General features: G+C 47.7%; 1 long non-coding RNA gene across 1 annotated transcript in view; it reads left to right on the top strand.

Annotated features, from left to right (window-relative positions):
- The first annotated feature begins 2,898 nt into the window (after nucleotides 1-2,898).
- LOC138417831 (uncharacterized) overlaps nucleotides 2,899-23,200 on the top strand; it is a 34,406-nt gene continuing 14,104 nt past the window's right edge. The window contains exon 1 of the long non-coding RNA XR_011248313.1: nucleotides 2,899-3,209. This is a non-coding gene — a long non-coding RNA (uncharacterized lncRNA). The remainder of the gene's footprint in view (nucleotides 3,210-23,200) is intronic.

The following is a 23,200-nucleotide window of genomic DNA, read 5'->3' on the forward strand; positions in this document are numbered from 1 at the left end:
TTCACTCTCCTCTTTCACTTTCATCAAGAGGCTCTTTAATTCCTCTTCACTTTCTGTCATAAGGGTGGTGTCATCTGCATATCTGAGGTTATAGATACTTCTCTTGGTAATCTTAATTCCAGTTTGTGCTTCATCCAGCCTGACATGTCATATGATGTACTCTGCACAGAAATTAAATAGGCAGGGTGACAATATACACCCTTGATGTACTCCTTTCCCAATTTGGAATCAGTCCATTGTTCCATGTCCAGTCCTAACTGTTGCTTCCTGACCTGCATATAGATTTCTCAGGAGGCAGGTCAGGTGGTCTGGTATTCCTGTCTCTTGAAGAATTTTCCACAGTTTGTTGTGATCCACACAGTCAAAGATTTTGGCGTAGTCAATAAAGCAGATGTTTTTCTGGAACTCTCTTGCTTTTTCGATGATCCAACAGATGTTGGCAACTCGATCTCTGGTTCTTCTGCCTTTTCTAAATCCAGCTTGAACGTCTGGAAGTTCTTGGTTCACGCAGTGTTGAAGCCTGGCTTGGAGAATTTTGAGCATTACTTTGCTAGCGTGTGAGATGAGTGTAACTGTGCAGTAATTTGAACATTATTTAACACTGTCCTTCTTTGGGATTGGAGTAAAATCTGAACTTTTTCAGTCCTGTGGCCACTGCTGAGTTTTCCAAACTTGCTGGCATATTGAGTGCAGCACTTCCACAGCATCATCTTTTAGGACTTGAAATAGCTCAGCTGGAATTCCATCACCTCCACTAGTTTTGTTCATAGTGATGCTTCCTAAGGCCCACTTGACTTCAGACTGTAGGATGTCTGGCTTTAGGTGAGCCATCACACCATCGTGGTTATCTGGGTCATGGAGATCTTTTTTGCATAGTTCTTCTGTGTATTCTTGCCACCTCTTCTTAATATCTTCTGCTTCTGTTAGGTCCATACCATTTCTGTCCTTTATTGAGCCCATCCTTGCATGAAATGTTCCCTTGGTATCTCTGATTTTCTTGAAGAGATCTCTAGTCTTTTCCATTCTATTGTTTTGAGGGGCTGACCCTGAATCCTGACTTAAGAAACGTACATTATTTCCTAGGTTTGGCCACTTGATCTGTTCATGAATGGCTTAAGTTGGTCAGATAAGACCTGAGTTAAGATTTTTGTTGGAATCATTGGCAAAAAGATGCTTTAATTCCACTAGGGCTTAAAACTAAGAGAATGTTAATGTGAAGTTACCAGGGGCTACTACAGAGAGGGAACCTATCTAAGAGTGAAGCCAACACAAAGTAAAGCAGAAAAAGAGATGAACTTGGTGGATATTGGTTTGAGCCCCTGTCCTGGATCCAGCCATGCCTGAACTCCTAGATTTTTTAACTATATGAGCCAATAAATTCCTATTTTACTTAAGTCAGTTTCAGTTCAGGTTCAAGAAGCAGGCAAGACAAATCTCAGCCATAAGGACCTGATAACTTGACCTAGAGGCAAGAAGAGGTGGAAAGTAATCAGAGGTAGAAAGGCCTTAGAGAAGGAGGGATGTTCAAACACTGGTCCTCTGGCCTGTGGCGTGGGATGTCACAATCACCCACCCTCCTGGACTCCAGCATCCTCTCCAGTGTAGCAGGGGTGGGCTAATAAAATTCAAGAATGCATTTGTGCAGTTGGTGGAGCCAAACCCTCCTGCAGAACTGCTTGGTTCAGATAATGCAAAGCTTCTTCCATCAAGCATGTGTGCTCAGAAGCCAAGCTCCAGCGTCCAGGAGGGAGCTCGTGGCAAAGAAATGATAAACTAGTACTCGATAGTTATTTACTGAATCCATGCTACATGCCTTCTGAAGCCCTTTACCTGCAGTCTTGCTTATTCCTTACAGAAGGGGCAGATATTTCAGAGAAGGAAACTGAGGATACAGTGGACCAATCACTGGCTGTTACAAGAGCCCAGGAGTTCAGCCGCAGGCTTGTTTTCTTTCCAAAAGGTGCAACAAACTAGTCCTGGGGGGTTGCCACCACGAAACCCCTTCCAAAAGGTTTCCGGGAATTTTACGAAGAGCAGTGGACATCCATTTGGGCAGGAGTTTTTTAACCTCATAAATATGTTCAGGGCACCAGAAGATGCAAAAATAAGCCAAACGCAAACTTTCCTCAGCATCTTCCCCTTAGATACAGAAAAACAAATCATAAACGATGCTCAGTAATGAAATGGTAGCCTTGACGGGCCCCAGAGCAGATCTCTAATCAGCTGGGATTTCAGGCCCCGTCCGTGGGGGGGAGGGGAAGACTCCTGCAGAGAATGTTCCGGAAAAATGAGGAGGAGAGAGATGGGGGGCAGGAGGGGGAGAGGAGAGAAATGAAACAAAGACTGGGAAGGAGGCAGGGGCGGAGGGAGAAATAGAAGTTGAGAGAGAGATGGGGGGAGGGGAGAGATGGGGGGAGGGGAGAGATGGGGGAGGGGAGAGATGGGGGGAGGGGAGAGATGGGGGGAGGGGAGAGATGGGGGGAGGGGAGAGATGGGGGAGGGGAGAGATGGGGGAGGGGAGAGATGGGGGAGGGGAGAGATGGGGGAGGGGAGAGATGGGGGAGGGGAGAGATGGGGGAGGGGAGAGATGGGGGAGGGGAGAGATGGGGGAGGGGAGAGATGGGGGAGGGGAGAGATGGGGGAGGGGAGAGATGGGGGAGGGGAGAGATGGGGGAGGGGAGAGGGTAGAGAAGGACTGAGGGAGAGAGACGCTGGACGGACAGGTAGATGCTGCTGTGGGCGGGCGGTCTGGGAGGGCCGCTAGGCGCGGCCCGGCCCTGGTCCCTGCAGCCGCCCCTGCCGTCCCCACCATTTTGTTCCCCGGCAGGTGCGTGAGACCAAGGCTGGGTTCAGGGCGCCGCCAAACAGCGGACCCGGCGTTGGGGGAGGAGCTCCCGGGGCGGCCCGCGGGCCCTGGGCCGGCTCGCGCGGCGGCGGGGACGCAGGCGGCGCGGCTCGGGCCTCCCTCCCCAGTTCTGCAAAATGGTGTCCGCGCCGCGGGCCCCGGAGGCTGAGGCGCTGCGCGCCGCGGGGCGCGGCTCCCCGCACGCCGCCTGCGCCCCGCGGCTCTCGGCTCCAGGCTCGGACGCCGTGTCCTCAGAGCGACCTGCGCTATCTGCGGCCTCGGACTGCTGCTCACAAAGAAGTCACGCCGAAAGGAAGAGTGTCCCTCACGCTTGTGTAGCCTTCCCCGAGAAGAAGAAACGCAGGTGCCCCCTGCTGGGCGGGACAGGCGGGGCCGCGGCGGGGAGGGCAGCGGGCTGGGGGCGGGGCCTGGGCGCCGGCCCCGAGACGGAGGCGGGGCCTGGGCGCGACGGGCGGGGCCTGGACGCCTCTCTCCACGAGATAGAGGCGGAGCCTGAGCGCGGAGGTCCCCGAAATAGAGGCGGGGCCTGGGCGCAGCCTGGGCGTCAGCCCCTGAGTTAAAGGCGGGGCCTGGGCACGATGGGCGGGGCCTGGGCCTCTGTCCCGGAGATAGAGGCGGGGCCTATGCGCGATGGGCGGGGCCTCCCCACCTCTCACCTTCTTGTATGACCCTTCAGGGCAAAGGGAGTCAAGCTGAGTTCTTTCGGCAAGGGGAACTAAAAACCAAACCTGAAACTGCTTTACAAGGAAATCATTCACTTTAAGAGAACTGAAAATGTCTTCACTGGGATTTTTTTTTCCCCTGTCAATAAATGTTGAATTTCACAGGTGCCAGAGAAGCAGGGAGAAGGCAGGGGTCTTGCGGGACACTGCCAACTTGTTCATCAAAGAGAAGGGTTTGGGGTCTCACGTCCTGGCAAAGACTGTGGCTGCGCCAGGCTGGCGGGGGCGGGGGCTTCGAGGAGATGGTGGCCAAGTTCCTGTCCACTCATAAATTATTAGTGACACTTTGAGAATAAAAGAGGTGCTATTTAATGATCACAACATGTCAGTACGAGTAATTCTGGAGTGTGCCAGGCAAGGCAGACTCTTTAGCTCAGCATTGTCCAAAAACAACTTTCCACGATGATAAAAATGTTCTAGATCTGTGCTGTCCAATAGGGTAACACCAGCCCTACATGGCTACTGATCATTTGAAGTGTGGCAAATGCAACCTGGGAGACTACTTTGTCCTTCAATTTTTGTTAATTTAAATTTATTTATTTATTTTTTAGCCCCACTTCAGGGCATGCAGGACCTTAGTTCCCCACCAGGGATCCTATCAGGGGCTCCCTGTCATGGAAGGGTGCAGTCTGCCAGGGAAAGTTATTTAAATTCAAACATGGTTGCATGTGTCCAGTGGTGGTGCTAGAGGTAAAGAACCCAGGAGACATGAGAGACACAGGTTCGATCCCTGGGTCGGGAAGATCTCCTGGAGGAGGGCATGGCAACCCACTCCGATATTCTTGCTTGGAGAATCTCTTGGACAGAGGAGCCTGGCAGGCCACAGTCCATAGGGTCGCAAAGAGTTGGACACGACTAAAGTGACTTGGCACACACTCACAGTGACTAATCGTTTTCCTGGTAGCTCGGCCGGTAAAGAATCCGCTTGCCGATGCAGGAGGCCCAAGTTCCATCCCTGGGTCATTAAGATCCCCTGGATGAAGGAAATGGCAATCCACTCCAGTATTCTTGCCTGGGAAATCCCATGGACAGAGTAGCCTGTCGGGCTATAGTCCATGGGGTCATAAGAGTCAGGCACGCCTGAAGTGACTTAGCACAATAAGAATCGGTTGAACAAATACAAGCTCGATAATCAAGCCACTGTGCCCCATGTCTGCAGTGACATAAACTCAGAACACTTCTCGGAGACTTCCAGGAACTTGGAGAAACACAGCTTCGCCTGGGCGAGCCGAGGTCCCAGTGACATTTCCTGTCTGGAGTCCAAGGCTAACCCCAGGTCTGGAGAGTCCGCCTTGGTATATGGCACTGCCATCAGCGCTTGGAAAGGTTAGCTGCTGCCTGTTCCAGCACTTTCCTGGTAGCGTCCTAAAAGCTGGCAGAGTGAGTGTGTCCACGTGATTAGAAAAGACCTTTTACCTTTGAGGTTTTACCAACAGCTTTTAAAATCTCTCCAGTTGTCTCCTGGTGTTATAGATTTGGAAAGTGGCATTGTTGTTTCTAATTATAAATTCCTAGGTGATGTCATTCAGTCCCCAAACACCCACTGGGGCAAGGCTCAATAGAGAAAGACAGTATGCTAACAAGTTATCTGGAGGTGTCAGAAAGAAATGAGGAAAAACAGTACAGTTTGGGGAAATGTTTTCCAGGCTGCTTTCTGGTTTTAGCAACTGCGCTGGAAGAGATAAGATACACATGGCCTTTATAAGGAGGCAGCGGGATCTCCAGGGGACATGAGGCAGGAAAAAAGAATCAGGCTGAAAGCATCCGATCATCACATATTCACTGAAAAACAGATTACAATATAGCAAAAGAAGCTCTTTAAGGAAGGGCTGCTATGGGGACCTCTGGGGCCAAGATTCAGTGCTCTCTGGGACAACTTGACTTCAACTCGATGGTATTTAAATAATCTGCCAGGGAGAAAGCAGATATAGTGCACACGGTCACATTGAGCGTTGAAACTCTCAGTTTGACAATGAGTAATGATCAGCCATGCCCAGAGGCCAGGCTGACACTCTCTCAGAAACAAGCAGGGAATTGAAGCAATTATTCAGTTATCCATGGACATAGCTACTGGCCAGGGCTGTATCCCCGATTTAGCCCAGAAACAGTAACACTATTATAAGCTGTTTGCAATGTGTGGGTCTATCTTGAATTTATTAAGGAAAGGAGATTACAGAAAAATCCAGAATGTCGTTGGGAGTGCAGTAAGACTGAGTCACACAGTGAAGTGGGAGGTTGAGGGCCTCTTACCACTGAAAGGAACATCTTGCTTTCAGTCAAAATGGAAATAAAGACTTGGGTTTAGATATTTCAGATGGTCACTTCTTCATGTCACCCTTTATTATTTGCGCGGTTGCTGAATTTCACATTGGATTGCATTTGTGGCCAGAAAGACAGAAAATGTTGAAACAGGACATTGTTCAGTTATTTAATCACTAACTCGCGTCCAGCCCTTTGCAACCCCATGGCCTGCAGCAAGCCAGGCTTCCCTGTCCTTCATTGTCTCCCAGAGTTTGCTCAAACTCCTGTTCTTTGAGTTAGTGATGCCATCCAACTCTCTCATCCTCTGCCACCCCCTTTTCCTCCTGCCCTCAATCTTTCCCAGTTTCAGGGTCTTTTCCAATCAGTCAGTTCTTTGCATTAGGTGGCCAAAGTATTGGAGTTTCAGCTTCAGCATCAGTCCTTCCAATGAATATTCAGGGTCGATTTCCTTTAAGAATGACTGGTTTGATCTCCCTGCTGTCCAAGGGACTCTCAAGCGTCTTCTCCAGCACCATAGCTCAAAGGCATCAATTGTTTGGCTCCCAGCTTTCTTTATGGTCCAACTCTCACATCCGTACACGACTACTGGAAAAACCATAGCTTTGACTATCTATACCGACCTTTGTCGGCTTTCCTTCTAAGGAGCAAGCATCTTTTAATTTTATGGCTGCAGTCACCATCTGCAGTGATTTTGGAGCCCAAGAAAATAAAATCTGTCACTGTTTCCACTTTTCCCCCATATATTTGCCATAAAGTGATGGGATCTGGGGCTTCCCAGGTGGTGCTAGTGGTAAAGAACCCTCCTGCCAATGCAGGAGACAAAGAGATGTGATTTCAATCCCTGGGTTAGAAAGATTCCTCAAGAGGAGCGCATGGCACCCCAGTCCAGTATTCCTGCCTGGAGAATTCCATGGACAGAGGAGCCTGGTGGGCTATAGTCCATGGGGTTGCAAAGGGTCAGACATGCCTGAAGTGACTTAACACTCATGCACGAATGATGGGACCAGATGATCTTAAGTTTTTTAATGTTGAGTTTTAAGCCAACTTTTTCTCTCTCCTCTTTCACCCTCATCAAGAAGCTCTCTAGTTTTTCTTTGCTTTCTGCCATTTAGAATGGTATTGTCTGCATGTCTGAGGTTGATATTTCTCCCAGAAATCTTGATTCCAGCTTGTGATTCATCCAGCCAGGTATCTCTCATGATGTACTCTGCATATAAGCCTGGCGTGCTGCAGTCCATGGGGTCACAAAGAGTCAGACCTAACTTAGCGCCTGAACAACAAAGCAGGGTGACAATATACAGCCTCGATGCACTTCTTTCCCAATTTTGAACCAGTCCCTTGTTCCATGTCCGGTTCTATCTGTTGCTTCTTGACCTGCATACAGGTTTCTCAGGATATACGTAATGTGGTGTGTTATTGCCATCTCTACGAATTTTCCAGTTTGTTGTGATCCACACAGTCAAGGCTTTAGCATAGTCGATAAGTCAAAAGTAGATGTTTTTCTGGAATTCTCTTGCATTTTCTGTGATCCAATGAATGTTGGCAGTTTGATTTCTGATTCCGCTGTCTTTTCTAGATTTTTGAAATACTATGAATAAAGTAATATTATTTCAGCTGTTCCTTAATTGGCCCCTTCTGGTGACTTTGGTGGGCTAGAAAGAGGGAGAAATGTTTTATTCCTCTCTTTATTTCCTCCATTCAAAGTAGCTTTGCATGTCACTCAGTCGTGTCTGACTCTTTGTGACCCCGTGGACTGGAGCCCCCCAGGCTCCTCTCTCCATGGAATTCTCCAGGCAGGTATATTGGAGTGGGGTGCCATTCCCTTCTGCAGGGGCTCTTCCCAACCCAGGGACCAAACTAAGGTCTCCCACATTGCAGGCAGATTCTTTACCGTCTAAGCCACCAGGGAAGCCCCAGAGTATAGTTTACCTACCTATCGAAGAAAACCCAAATATCAACAGATTAAATAAGATTTATTTTTTCCATTTAGTAAGAAGTTCAGAGGCATGGCTGTAGTATGGGTTTTAAGACCAAAATTTTGGGTCTTATTCTCCTAGTCACATAGTTTTTCAGGTGGCAGAAAAGGAGGGTGGAGAAAGAGATCGCCTGAGACTTGACCACTCCGCCCTCTCCCATCCCCCAACTTGAAGGAACTTTTGGGACGCACACCCAGGGACCTCTGACATTGCATTGCGAGTGAAGGTGGCTCAGTTGTGTCAGGCTCTTTGTGACCCCATGGAGGAATTCTCCAGGCCAGAACACTGCAGTGGGGAGCCTTCCCTTTCCCCAGGGGACCTTCCCAACCCAGGGATCAAACCCAGGTCTCCTGCATTGCAGGCAGGTTCTTTACCAGCTGAGCTACAGGGGAAGCCCAAGTGGTATCCTATCCCATCTCCAGCAGATCTTCCCGGCCTAGGAATCAAACACAGGTCCCCTGCATCGCAGGAGGATTCTTTACCAGCTGAGCTTTCATTGGCCAGCACCAGTGAAGCGTTAAAAAGTCTACTTGATAAGGAAGCTGGGAAATGTAGTTTTTAAAGCAGAAGTTTTTAAAGTCTCCCTTCCCATTAAGGTTGATATTCTGTTAATAAGAATATTATTGACAGAATAATATGGATAGGCGTTGAGCAGGCTTCACCACATCAAAGCATCTTAAAACAAATTTAAAAACCCTTTCTATCTAGTTTTGCAAAAGTAATATTGATCGTCTTTATGAATGACATTTATAAGTCCCACATAGAAAGACAAGGCTCATGCCTACTATTAAATACTTATATCAAAGAAAACCAGTTAGTTAAGACGAGTGTGTGTGCCTGTCTCCCTGAGGGTGGCTGCATTCTTGCTGTGTGACGGGCTTCAGGACATGCCTCCTGGGGTTCTACGCGAAGTTGGTGTGACTTTGTCTGTCAGCCCGTCTGTCTCCTTCCATTAGGACCTGAGCTGAATGGGATCCTCCTGAGAACTAGCTTCCGCAGCAGTTTCTTAAGTCTGAAACACACTGTCTAGAGCAAGTTAACTTCATTAGTGATTTGAGGAGAGATTTATTGAGCCAGAGGGAAGATGTCTGTGAATAGAGCGTGTCTACTTTGGTTAGTAACTAAACAGTCACGGTGTTTGAGTGGTTTTTAGGATCTGGTCTGAAACAATTTCTCTGTGAGTCAGAAGGAAGGAAAAAGAAGTTGAAGGGAGAGGCTGGGAACTGGGGCTGGGGGACGAGGAGCCACATAGTGAGGGGTCTTACGAGCACGTTAACAGGTTGAGCTTCAGCCTGTGGCTCAGGGCTTGCAGACTCTTCAGGGCCAGGCAGTAACGTGGGTCCACGAGGTTGGTCAGGTCAACAGAAGAGGGGCAGAGGCAAAGCCCCCAACTCCCCATGGGGACAGTCACTGCTGGGCTCCAGCCAGTTAACTCCATGTGAAACTGCAGACCCAGTTCTGCCAGTGAGGCGGATCGTTCAGGAAAAGCCCAATATCTGAATGTTTATATGAAATCAGATTTGATTATGTGGAGTCAAATTTTATAAAGCTGGGCAAAGTGCTGATCCAATGTGGCTGCGGCTGGCACCTTTGTGAGCAATATGGTACTAGTGAGACTCTGAAACTCTGAGAAGGGGGGCCGGGGCACTGAGGATGGTCTGAAATGGCAAAGAGGGGAGCACAAGGGCAGGGGTCTTCACCGATGGCAGGAAAGCCATTGGGATGCTCTCGTCCCAGCAACTAATAATACAATGAGTCACTACCGCATGCTGGTCTAAAGGGCCATCTTTAGAAAGTCTATCGATAATAAACGCTAGACAGGGTGTGGGAAAGGCAGCCCTCCTACACTGTTGGTAGGAGTGTGAACTGGAACAGCCGCTGTGGGGAACAGCATGGAGTTTCCTCAGAAAACTGAAAATAGAGCTGCCGTCTGATCCAACAACCTCACTCTTGGGCAAACATTCCAGGAAAGATGAAAACTCTCATTCAAAAAGATACATGTACCCCCGTGTTCATAGCAGCGCTGTTTACAATACCCAAAGCATGGAGACAAGCCAAGTGCCACAGATATGCGTGCAGACACACACACACACTCACTGGAATATCACTCAACCATAAAAAGTGACGTGTTGCCATTTGTGCAACGTTAGGTGGACCTAAAGCATATCACACTGAGTGAAGGAAGTCAGGCAGAGAAAGATGAATACTATATGATATCACTTATATGTGGGGTCTGAAGCATGATCTGGATCGACTGGTTTTAACCGGTCCATCGTAAAGGAAATTAACCCTGAATATTCATTGGAAGGACTGATGCTGAAGCTGAAGCTCCAGTACTTTGGCCACCTGATGTGAAGAGTCAACTTATGGGAAAAGACCCTGATGCTGGGAAAGATTGAAGGAAAAGGAGAAGAGGGTGACAGAGGATGGGATGGTTAGACAGCATCGCTGACTCAGTGGACATGAGTTCGAGCAAACTCCGGGAGTTCTTGGAGGACAGAGGAGCCTGGTGTGCTGCCATTCATGGGGTCACAACCAGCTGGGCACCTCTTAGCAACTGAACAACCAGACAACAAAGTGGCCTGGAGGCCCAGTTCTCAGTACCCCTTAGAGGAGTAAAGTCCCACTCTAGTGCCCGGACGGACAGAATCAAGAGTATTCTCTGTTGCCTCCTTGTTTGTGATGATAAGGAACCAGAAGCCAGCTAATAATGTCCATCGTAGAGTTACAGGTAAATGAACTCTGGTCTCTGGTGTATCTGAGCTGTGAAGACACAAGAAACACTCAGAAAGATAAGACGCACTAAAACACTTCCACACAAAGCCGTGCCCGGCCTCTTCTCTCCTCTCTCACACATTCTCCCAGTCTCTGTGGGCGCAGGTATAGGACCCGAAGGTGCCCCTGTCCCTCCCTCAGTATTCACAACACTGGATACCTTTGTTGAAGCAGAAAGTTTCCAAGATGAGGGATAGTGGTCACCAGGGAATCTGTGTTTAAGTTGTTAATTATTTTAACTGGGAAAATGCCTTTCTGGATCTCTTGTGTAGTGAGAAATTAAATGAACGTGGAGGATGGTGCATCTGGCATTTTGCAAGGACTGTTGTAGCAGGGAGTGGTGAGATGACAGCATCGTGAGGGGTAAATGGGAGTTTAAGAGGCGGAAATCAAATCGAAGGGAAAGAGCTGTGTTAAGGTTACCAAAAGGCCTGGTGGGGGTGGTGGGTGGGGGAAACGAGAGAGAGTTCCTTGTTGGTCGGCTTTTAACGGGGGTGACTGAAAATCTCATTAAAATGGTATTTTGATTCCCTCTCACAAACCCCATGTGAAACCCCCTTTCACATGGGGTTTGCTTCTAATTTAAGATCACTCCTATGACCAGCATCCCAACTCTTCTGATGTAGAGAAGTCTAGAAAGATTTTGATAGGAAATTAAAATTGATTCGTGGGATAGGACCAGAATATCTGTATAAAGGCAACACACTCCTGGGGAGAAAATGTTGCTTGAAATAGGATACAAAGGAAGGTTTGCCAACGGAGAGATGGTTAAGTATGTTAGTATAAGAATCAGTGGGGTAGGCTTTTATGTGGTTATTAAAAATCACATTTTCCAAGTTTTTAAATTGGAAAACATGCAGAAATGCTGATAATCCAATGTTTGATTTTAAAAATGCTTGCCACAAAACTTTATGTGCAATTGAGTCCAATTGCAGTGTACGAAAATAAGTCTATCTGTGTGAGGGGAAAAAAGAAGGAAGCGTTCATTTGGTAACTGTTTTTCCCTGGGTGATGGGGAAATTGGTGATTCTATTTTTCATGCATTTCTGTTGACACGACAATTTTCTATCGAAAACAGGATTGCTTTTTTAATTCCCCAAAAGAACTGTTTTTCAAAACCGTCGTTGGAAAATCGTCTCTGAGGGACGACGGCCAAGGGAGGATTCCTGTTTGACGAAGAAGCAGACAGGCGGGTCCCAAGCAGCCTTTGGGGACTTTCCCCTGCTTTTGCCTAAATGTCAAGTGGGCATTCACACGGTTAAAAACGACCTAAAATGAGCAACTTCCCCAATGCTGGATGACAAGTGTCAAGCCCTCTGCCCCTCCCATCCCAGGGGCTGTTGTGAGTTCTCATCTTTATAGGAGAAAATGTGGAACTTGAGTGGGCTGGAGCCACAGGCTGGCAGCAGAGACTGGGTCCTTGTCTCCTTGGACGGGCCCTGGAATCCTTCTGGAACACACAGGATATGAATGAACATGATGGAGCAGAACACAGTTCTCTCCCTCCTGCCGAACCCCACTTCTTCCCACCAACATGGCAGGAAGAAAAATGACCTCATGGTTAAGCCTGTGAACTTTGAAATCAAACAAACCTGCATGCAATCTTTGCGTTTTTTTTTTTTAACCTAACAGTTCTGTGGCTTCCAGCAAATTCTGTAACTTCTTTGTACTTTTGTTTATTCATGTGCAAAATGGTGATAAAGATCACCACCACACTGGGTTCCTTTGAGGATGAAATAGGATAAGATACAGAGAGTGGATGTGTGCAGCCCTATGGACTGTAGATTTTTATTCCCAGATTACCTGTTTGCTTCTCACCCTACCTTAGGGCCGTCATTCATTGGATGAAATAAGAAAGGATGGTTTGGGGAGAAAGATACTCTTGGTAACCTGCAGATTTTCTTGTGAAAAGTGAAATCTCCCAGTTCCAGGTTGGCATCTGTTGTTGGTAACCAGGTTGGCTCCAGCCAATGAACCAATTTACTGAGCACTATTACTTGCTGGGATGGCTTCCCTGATGGCGCAGGTGGTAAAGAATCCTCCCGCAATGTGGGAGGCCTGGGTTTGATTCCCAGGCTGGGAAGAACTCCTGGGGGAGGGAATGGCAACCCACTCCAGTATTCTTGTCTGGAAAACTCCATGGACAGAGTAGTCTGGAGGGCTATAGTCCACAGGGTCGCAAACAGTCGGACACGACTAAGTGACTAACACCTGCTAGGCAGTGTGCTTAAGCCCTCTTATAGGTGTATGACCAGTGTCCACATAGATTATATTATCCCGTTATGTTTTATTCAAATAAGTCCTGATAACAGCCACTTCTCAGCACCTCTTCAGCAACGACGCTAGTCTCAGCCACCATCTTCTCCCAAGAAGTCAAAGCAGGAGCCTTCTCCTTGGCCTCCCCTCATGCATTCTTTCCATTTCCAGTGAACTTTGGAGTCAACCAGAACAGGAGAACTACCAGTCTGGAGAGAGAGTCATGTTACATACGGGGGCCCAGGGACTCTGGAACCAGGGACTGGATCCTGCCTTGCTCAGTTAGTTGCTAACATACCTTCAGGCACAAGGTAGCCACTGACAAAGGTGCTTCCCATGCCCCTGGTTGTGGGCTCCGAGGACGCCAGCCTCGCCGTCACCCATCACCCGTCACCCGTCGCGGCTGAGACGAGCAGGCGTCGAGTGCAGCTGGCTGTCTCTGGTCGCCAGGGAAGTGCCTTCACTTAAGCAGACTGCTGGCATTGCTTCCTCCTCTCTGCTCCACCAGCACAATGAGAGGGAGACTTACCCACCCAGCACAGCCTAAGATTTGAGAGGGCTTCTGCTCCAGGAAACACAGTACATAGCCGAGAATCTTTCTCTGCAGCCTTTTAAAGCCAGCCTTTGGATTAACCAGACGTGTGATGAGCATTTAAAAAAAAAACGTACGTCTACTCAAAGTGAAAGTACTGTTGTTTTTGTTTATAAATACATCAAAACACTCAGATCTTTTATTGATCTGTGCTGAGGGAGTTGTGGGTTTTCATACAATGTTTTCTGAAAGAGTGAAAAGCGAATACCTCAAAACGAAAATAGGATCACACATGGTTTTATCATCTTGTGCAGTTCATTTTATTACAACCTGATCTTATGGAAGGAATCCCATTTTGGTTTAATCTTTTGGGGCTCCCTGCTCAGCTAACTTGAAGGTTTAGCTTGGGATGTTTAATTCCATAGTCTATGCTTATTTTAGGAAATTTACTAAAAAGCCAAAACACAATCTATAGAGTGATCCACTGTGGTGTTCAAAGCAGAGTGCTCTAACAATTCACACACGACGGAGCAGCGAAGGGGACGGCTCAGCCAAGCTGGCACCTGACGCGAGAGGCCCTAGGCCCTACTATGTTTCCTGGGGCCAGAGATTGCGGCCGCGCATCCTGTGAGAAAGCAGAAGCGGGATGCACACGTGATAGTTGTAACACCACAGCACACCGTGTCGCTTAAGTGTACAAAGCACGGGCTTCTAGTGTTAGAGAAGCTGCCTGTCAATGCAGGAGACATAAAAGAGGTGAGTTCAGTCCCTGGCTCGGGAAGACCCCCTGGAGAAGGGAATGACGACCCACTCCAGTATTCTTGCCTGGAGAATCCCATGGACAGAGGAGCCGGCTGGGCTACAGTCCACAGGGTTACAAAGATTGTACACAACTGAAGTGACTTGGCCACGTGAACAAAGCATAGTACAAAATAGTTTGCATTGAACTGGATAGTCAGGCAGTCAATATGTATTTTATTAATCACCTGCTGATGGCAAGGTACTTTCATAACTATGAAATAATCTATATAAAAAAAATCTGAAGGGAGTATGTAAAAATAAGACTGAGTCAGGAAGATGGGATTATCATGGGTTCTTTGTCTTTATTCTCCCCTAATATTGAAACATATATGCTTTCAAATGGGACCTTATTAAACTTAGAAGTTTTGCACAGCAAGGGAAACCATCAACAAAACAAAAAGACAACCTACTGAATGGGAAAAAAATATTTGCAAATGATATGATCCATAAGGGGTTAATATCCAATATATATATAAATAGCTCATATGACTCAACATAAAAAAACAACCATATTAAAAATGGGCAGAAGGCCTGAACAGACATTTTTCTAAAGAAGACTTGCAGATGGCTAAGAGGCACAGGAAAAAGATGCTCGCTAATCATAAGAGAAAACACAGCTCAAAACCACCATGAGAGACCACCCCACACCTGTCAAAATGTCTGTCATCAAAAAGAACAGGAATAACAGACGTTGGCAAGGATGTGGAGAAAAAGGAGCCCTCACACACTGTTGGTGGGAATGTAGACGTAAACTGGTGTAGCCACTATGGAAAACAGCATGGACGTTTCTTAAAATATTAAAAATAGAGTTAGCAGCAATCCCACTCCTGGGCATATATCTGAAAAGAACACACGCACTAGTTTGAAAAGATAGATGAACCCCAGTGCAAGATTTATAATTACAAGCATTATCTACAAATGCCAAGATATGGAAGCACCCCAGGTGTCCAACAACAGGTGGTTAGAGAAGATGCGGCCTATAAATGTACACAAGGCAGTGCTGCTCAGCCACGAGGAAGCGTGAAATGTTGTCATTTGCAACAACGTGGATGGAGTTAGAGAGTATTATGCTAAATGAAATAAGCCAGACAGAGAAGGACAAATATGTATGGTATATACGGTACATTTGTATATATATGCATGTATACACACCACCACCTATATATGGGATCTAAAAATAAACTAGTGAATATAGTAAAAAAAGAACCAGACTCAGAGAAACAGAGAACAGTGATTGCCAGCAGGGAGAGGGAAGGAGAGAGGGAAAGTCCAGGCGTGGGGAGTAAGAGGTCCAAACCACCATGTATAGAGTGAGCTATAAGGATATATTGTATAACACAGGGAAATTTTTGAAGAATAGTTGATTTCAGTATTTTTTTTTTTTTAAAAAGGATGAAAATATTTGAAGCAGCGTAACGATAAGAGTTGCAAATGCTGATTTTGTGCTAACTTAATCTCAGGCACTGCTCTGAGCAGGCTGTGAATCTGACCTGGTTTATCTCCACAGTGATGGTATTATCAGTAACATCACTGCCCTTTTACAGTGAAGAGACTTGAGATATGGTGTTTTACATACGCCCAGTGTCTTAGAGACGGTTCACAGGAGAGCCGAGGCCCAGAGTGTTCTTGATTACTACTTCAAACCTATCGCACAAGGGTATGGAACACACTGTGTGTGTGGGGTTTCTCTGATATTTGGCCTTGCAAGTGGCTGCCTCCCCAGCCATCCTGGAGTGGTCTCTGCTTTTCTTATCACTCCCAGACCCAGACTCACAACTGATACTCAATCGGCCAATGAATAAACCAATCCCTCTTTGATAAAGGAGGCCAGGAATTGGGTCATCCACTTCATTTTTTGCAGAAGTGTTTGTCAACACCATGGAACTTTTAAAGAGTTATTTCTTTGTGTCCACCGTTCCAAACTGAAACAGATAATGTCTACTCAGTTCACAAGACAAGCAAATACTTAACCTGAGAAGACAGTGATAAAACCAGGGGCTTGTTTCACTCTGGGAATATTCCAGAAACCAAGTTTGAATAATTGCTTCATGTTCAGTTGGACACAGGTTCATTCCCACATAGAAATACTATCTTATGAGTGCTACACACACACACACACACACACACACACACACACACTCCTATCTTTCCAAAATGCTAATTATGCGTGAACCAGTCATTCTTGACTTCAGAACGCCGAGTCCTTCAGTGTTAGCCCTGACTCCAGCCTTTCTCTGATCTTCACATCCAATCCAACAGCAAACCCTGCCCACCCCTCCTTCTAAATCTGAGACCTACTCAACAGGCCAGCACATGTCAATTTTGGTAAATATTCCATGTGTACTTTAAAAAGAATATATATTTTGCAGTTATTGGTTGCTCTGTTCTATAAACATTGATTAAACCAAGTGTATAAATAGTGCGGGCCATTTTTTTAAAATTGCTACTAACTTGCCTTTGTTGGTTTGTTTTTTAGTTACTGATAGAGGAAAGGTGAAGCTTACAACTACGATCGTGGATTTCTTTCTCCTAGATCTGGGGGTTTCTGCTTTATATACATCACAGCTATATTAGCAAGAGTGTGTAGATTTAAAATTGTTCTTCCTCCTCATATCTGTAAATGACAAGGGTAGAACAGGCTCTCAGCAGATGTTTGCTCCTTGCGCCACATAAAGGGTCATGCATGTGTGCTCAGGCATGTCCCAGTCTTTGTGACCCTATGGACTGTAACCCACCAGGCTCCTCTGTCCATGAGATTTCCCAGGCAATACTGGAGTTGCCATTTCCTCCTCCAGGGGATCTTCCTGACCCAGAGATCAAACCCACATCTCTTGAGTCTCCTGCATGGGCAGGCAAATTCTTTACAACCAAGCCACCTGGGAAACCCCAAATAAAGGGTCAGATGGGGACAGCCCAGAGCCTTCTTGGCTCTGATGATCTCTCTTTATTCCCTGAAGGAAGATGCCTGCATTTCCCTCTGAGTCAGAGTCCACAGCAAAAAACCAAAAACCTCCTATTCTGGTCATTTTTCCAGAGTTGCTCTGGGAGACTGCTGTGGCACCGAGGAATGAAAGGAACATCACCGCCACCACCCCCATTCCAGAATTTCCTGTCTTGTCTTGTGGTTGACTTCAAACATTTCACCTCCCGCCTCCCTCTTTCTCACCATCTCTTCTTCACTGCTAAAGAAATTACACATTTGCAAAGGAAATGATTAAGCAAATCCAGAGATCTCGGCCAGGGGACCTGATTTTTTCAAGGCCCTCGTTTTCTGAGAGCTGAAGAAATCTGTGTGATGAAGGGTTTGCTCATGCGTTTTCAGCTGTAGTCAGGACTGGTGCACAATTTCCTGTTTTTGTGTCCTCAAAACTGCTAAGCTGCTTGTGAACGACTGGCCGAGAGAGGGAGGGGCGGGGGCTGCGAGGGAGGGTTGTGAGCCCAGAGGGGTGGGGCAGGGCTGCTCCCCCCTCGGTCGGGCAGGACTTCTGTGAAAGTGGAAACGTTTTTCGGTGTTTTATTTTTGTCGTTTGATGGCGGCACAGTCGAGGCTGGAGGCAGAGCCTCGGATTCTAGACTTGACGCTGGGGGCTGGAGTGGCAAAGAGAAGAAGGAACAAGTTCGAGCAGGAATTTTAATGCGCGTCCAGATACCCAAACGGCAGTTGAAACTCACGGTGTGCTGATAAGTGTGAACCTTTCTTAGGCCCAGGGAGGGTGTCTCCTTGAAGCCCGTGCAACGCGCGAGGGGGCCTCCACCCTCAGCTGCGCTTTAGGCAGGCGGGGAGGGACGTGGCTTGGCCTTCCAACCCGGCCTTTGGACCCAGAGCCTGCATCCTAACATCTACTCTGTCCTGAAGGCAACGAAGGGGACTGGGTTGTCACAGGGACCGCAACATACATGTTCTCGTATGTAGACCCAGGGAGAGGGTGGGGCCCGGACCAAAGCCGCGCCCTGGCTGTTCTCTCTCTCTCAAAGCGGGACCTCAGGTTGTGCTGGGCATTTGCCTGTTGGCTCTTACTTCCTCTTTCCACGCTTGCCTTCAAACTACCTTTCCCAGGATCCTTGGAAGTTCAGGTCAGCCAGTGGGAGGCTCTGGCACCAAGACAGTTTGTCCACCCATCAGCACAAAAGCAGGGGTTCTGGAGAGCAGCCCCCCGAACCCCCTCTCCTCCCCTGCCACGCCCTCCCCACGCCCTCCCACCCTAGCCCCTCCCCTCCCACCCCAGCTGCCCTCAGGCAGTCCTCCCCTGCCCCTACAGGGCTCTCTGTTTCCCACAGGACCACAGGTTCCCTGGTCTGGTAACCAAGCCTCCCCCTGTTTTCTGTCTGGCCCTAATAGTAGCTGTGGCTTCCTTCTGGGTCTCATCTCTGCATGGTCTCCTTGTCAGCTCTTCCAGCACTGTTGAAACCAGTGCCATATTAACCCCCCTTCTGTTAAACTACTTGGCACAAAGCTAGGTCCCCTGACAAAAGCCTAAGGGAGACACAGATGTCTGTGCTTTAGATACAGACCCTGAGACGAGAGTTGTGTGCAAGTCATTTATTTGAGAAGGGGTTCCAGGGAGCATGAACGAGGGAGGGTGTATTTATGAGCGTGTTACTACTGTGGGCTCTTGCTGGGGATGCCTGTGGAAACGTGTAGAAGATCCCCCAAAATACGGAGAAGCTGAGCTATTTATCTGTCATCTTCCACCCCTCCTTGGTTGAGGGTGCCTCTGGAAACGTGAACTTTCAGGCATTTCCAGGAATCCTGCACGTGGGCTGAACAAGTTCCCGCAGCCCCTGGAGGAAGCCATCAGGAAGGAAAGCAAATAATGGAGGCACCATGGAAGTGAAAGTTAGCAGGGCTGTGGGTGAACTGACTTGGGCTGAGGACCAGCGAGGTGTCCACAGCACCTGCTACTATGGCAACATGGCTAAGCGGCAGACACAACCAAGGGAAATTAGAGGGAGACCTGAGTCCCCTCCCCTTAATTCTACTTTACTTTCGAATGGGATGGACACCAGGGAAAATCGACATGTTTTCCCTCCCTTCTTTCTCTTTTCTTGGATGAGTCAGACAATCAGGTTACCAGGACAGGGAGAGACAAGGATGCCGCTTAAGGGTGTCCCGAGGACTGGGTGGACTTTGAGCCCTTGAAAGAAGACATACCTTCTACCTCGGGTAGATGTCCTGGGCATCCTCATCAATATGCTTTCTGAGCAATTGTTTGCCAGGCACTCTAGTAACAAGCTATAACTACATTGTCTCATCTCCCTGGTGGCTCAGACACTAAAGAATCTGACTGTAATGCAGGAGATCTGGGCTCCATCGCTGGGTCAGGAAGACTCCTGGAGAGGGAAACGGCAACCCACTCCAGTATTGTTGCCTGGAGAAGCCCAAGGACAAAGGGACTTGGTGAACTGCAGTCAGTGGAGCGGCAAAGAGTAGGACATAACTGAGCAAGTGATACACTCTAGTGACAAGCTGTAAATGTGTGTCTTATTACTCTTCTCATCAACTCTTAAGTTCCCCGATTGTTTCCATTCTACAGAGAAGCGAACTAAGGCAAAGTAACTAACGCTCTCACAGCCTAAGGCCATAGATGTGGGTCATCAGCTGCACGATGGGGCTAAAGGCCAGACTCACATATATGACGCTTGGAAATAAGCATTCAAACATCCTTTCAAGGACCAAAGCCATTCAGAGGTTTTATCTGAGTATTTCTTATATTCTGTGAAGAGGTTTAGAAGTAAAACGATGACGCTTTATGGTGTCTGCTAGTTGAGGTCACTCAAGGGGTCCAGGGAACATTAGTTGAATTGAGTTTGCGTTCGATCCACCTGCAGCCGAAGTATAAATCTGATTCTGTAACCCTCCAGCTCAGATCTCTTCCCTGGCTCCCTACTGCCCACAGGAGAAGGTTTAAGCTTCTCACTACGGGCTCCTTTCTGCGTGTCCCTGTCGATGTGGTCTTGCCTCCTCTCCAGCCTTCACCATCTGTCTTCCCCACAGTCTCACTCCAGCCATGCTGACCTACTTGCCATCCCCTCTGTAAACGCGGGCCTTTTGCACTTCCGTTCTGCCGGAAGCCCCTTTGGCCATTCTTTATGAGTTAGTTCAACCGTCACCTCCTGAACCGGCCAAGCTCCATCCCCGTTAGTCTTGAGGCAGATTCTTCCTCTAAGCACCCCCCTGCTGTGCGTTTATTTATATTACAGTTGTCTTTGCGTCTATCTGTGTCTCTCACAGATGCAAAAATATGCCTTTAAGAAGAGCTTAGTTGGGTTGCAACCTTGGCTCTGACCTGTGTGTCCGCAGGCTAAGTTGCTTCTCCTCTCTAAACCTTGCTCTCCTCACCTGTAAAATGGGCAGTAAACAAGGGACTCCTTGTGAAGCACAACACCTGACCTGTACTGTAAACTCCAAGGTTGGCTGTGATTATCTTTGCATGTTCAGAACTGGTCTTTTTTTGGTTGACACTCAGTGAAGTCAGAGCTCAACCTTGACCAGTGGTTTTTAATTTTCCCTGCATCAGAACCACCTGGAGGGCTTGTGAGGCTCCACCCTGGGTCTGGAGTGGGGCTAGACAATTTGCATTTCTAATTGGTTCTCAGCTGATGCTGATTGTTATGGAACCACACTTTGAGGACCACTCAGCTGGGCACCTGAGGAGGGAAGATGGGTTAGAGTGATCCAACACATGGAGTTAAAGTCAAGCCAGAGCATAAGGCAACCCTCTTTCCAATGGATACGGCCTTAAAATACTTATCAACTTACCCATCCAGACGCTATTTACTCAGTATTCACTGTGCCCAGGTATTGTACATTGATGATAGGGCAGTGAATGAGACAAGAAGGTCCCTGCTGTTGATGGGCTCACAGTCTAACGACCCCGGTCTGCAGGGCAAGCGTCATAGTTGCTCAAGTCCCATCAGGAACTTGAAGGGGCCTGGCTGGCTTGGGAAATGGGTAACTTTAAAAATACTGATATTCCCAGTTGCTTCATTGCTTCCTGCATCATCAGTTACCTTCTCAACATCAGGTTCACAGAAATGATAAATCAAAACTGATGATGGTGATCCTCTTATTCCCTCGTCTGACACTGCTGAAGTCAACTCATTCGGAACATGGCAGAGCTGAGTCCCAGAGGATCAGAGCCAGGTTGTGACAAAACACCTATTACATAAAGTGGTAAATATCCCTACTGTTGTTGTCGTTATTAACTAGCTAGCTTGAGTAGGAGTTTTCAGGTACTTGGTGCTAACATTCCCTGTGCGGTAACAGCCCTCCTGTACTGTTTTGTTTGTTTGTTTGTTTGTTTGTTTGTTTTTTAAATGTACCAGCCATTGCACAAAGGGTTTGCCTTGCTCCATCTCAATCCACGCTCATAGCAGCTCCACAAGTTATGCACTATTATTACTCTCCTGTTTAGGGAGCAAACTGACAGGGGTAAGTCACTTGCCCTCTCCTCTCGTTGGGTGTGAGGGTGACCTCCATGCTTGGCAGTGACACCAACTTAACCGTTTACAATCACACTACCCTTCTCAAGCTTCTTCTAAGTCTGAGCTGATAAAAATGGAAAAACTAACCAATAACCAACCTTACCTTTGTTTGGGGGACTGAGAATCACAGGGAGCAATGGACTCACCAGGTTGACCCTCTTACCCTAGTTCTCGTCATTAAACTTAACCACTTTCCAGGAGTTACCCAACAACCGCACTCTTAAGAGTTGCTCAGCCCAACCTCCCGGTCAGCGGTCAGAGAAAAGGGCCAGGCTGGAGATCTGGGCTCCAGGTCTTGGACTCCCTCCTGTGGCCAGATTTAAATAGAAAAGCTTCAAGGAGAAGAAATCGCGTGCGATCAGGGCCAGATCCAGCTGGGGCCATTCTGTTAAGCAGTGCACCTTCGGGAGGGGAGGAAGCCTTAGAGTGACACCATTCCCTCTCCCAGTGAAATACAACAGGGGATGCAGCTAAGTCCAGTCAGGGCACACGGCTTTAACTCAGATAACTCAGTCAAAAAGCAGCCTGCAAACCGTAAAGTGTGCCAGTGTAAGGATGCTGTATCAGTGCCTTTGGTAAAAGTGAAAGTGTTAGCTGCTCAGCTGTGCCCCCATGGACTGTGGCCTGCCAGGCCCCTCTGTCCACGGGATTCTCCAGGCAAGAATGCTGCAGCGGGTGGCCATTTCCCTTCTCCAGGGGATCTTCTCGACCCAGGGATGGAACTCAGGTCTCCTGCGTTGCAGGCTGATTCTTTGCCATCTGAGCCACCAGGGAAGCCCAGCTGTTACCTGATTTTCTATCCAGGCACTGGCAATGGCTAGTTAAAGGGCCAGGGGGTGAAGAGGCTCCAGTGAGTGGCTTTCCAAGAGAGGGAAACAAAAGAGTTAAGCTCCTCTGAAAACCAATTTATGCCAAGGACTGGATTCTGACGGGCACTCAGGCCACTGCTAGAGATCTGAATTACAAATTTACAGAATTTGCTGCTCTGTAAGTAATTCCTTTTCTTCCTAATGGAGCCCGTAATTTCCGGGGTTGTGGGGGGTGGCGGGTGTCACTTGATTTCCACTGATAGAATGAACAAGATGTGTACCCGAGAGGAGCTTAATTCTACTCACCGTGCGAACTGCCTTTTTTATTAATAAAAGGGCGAGAAAGGGCTTGGGAGGATAGTTAAAAGCTGATAGGAATCATTTTAGATTTCTGCAAAGCGCATTCCTTGCATTTCCAACTTGGGTGAGTTAATACTGGCAATCATCTTCCTTTCCTCCCCTTTCAGGTAGCGTGGTGAGCTGATTCTAGATCAGGTTGGGATTCTTTGACAAAAGAAATGCTGCCCATCAGGCCTGCTCCCTTCCAGGCACTTTGAGGAGGAGCCAGCAAGGCGCAGACTCGAACCTGCTGGAGTCTCATTAAATGGGACCCCAGTGCATCTGTTTGCACACAAACAACAGCAATGCAGCTAGAGAGTCTGTGTGTGTGTGCGCGTGCGTGCGCGCAAATCCCTGATAATTTGTTTAAAGGGCAG

This window comes from Ovis canadensis, chromosome 13, assembly GCF_042477335.2.
Source record: "Ovis canadensis isolate MfBH-ARS-UI-01 breed Bighorn chromosome 13, ARS-UI_OviCan_v2, whole genome shotgun sequence".
NCBI classification, from domain to species: domain Eukaryota; kingdom Metazoa; phylum Chordata; class Mammalia; order Artiodactyla; family Bovidae; genus Ovis; species Ovis canadensis.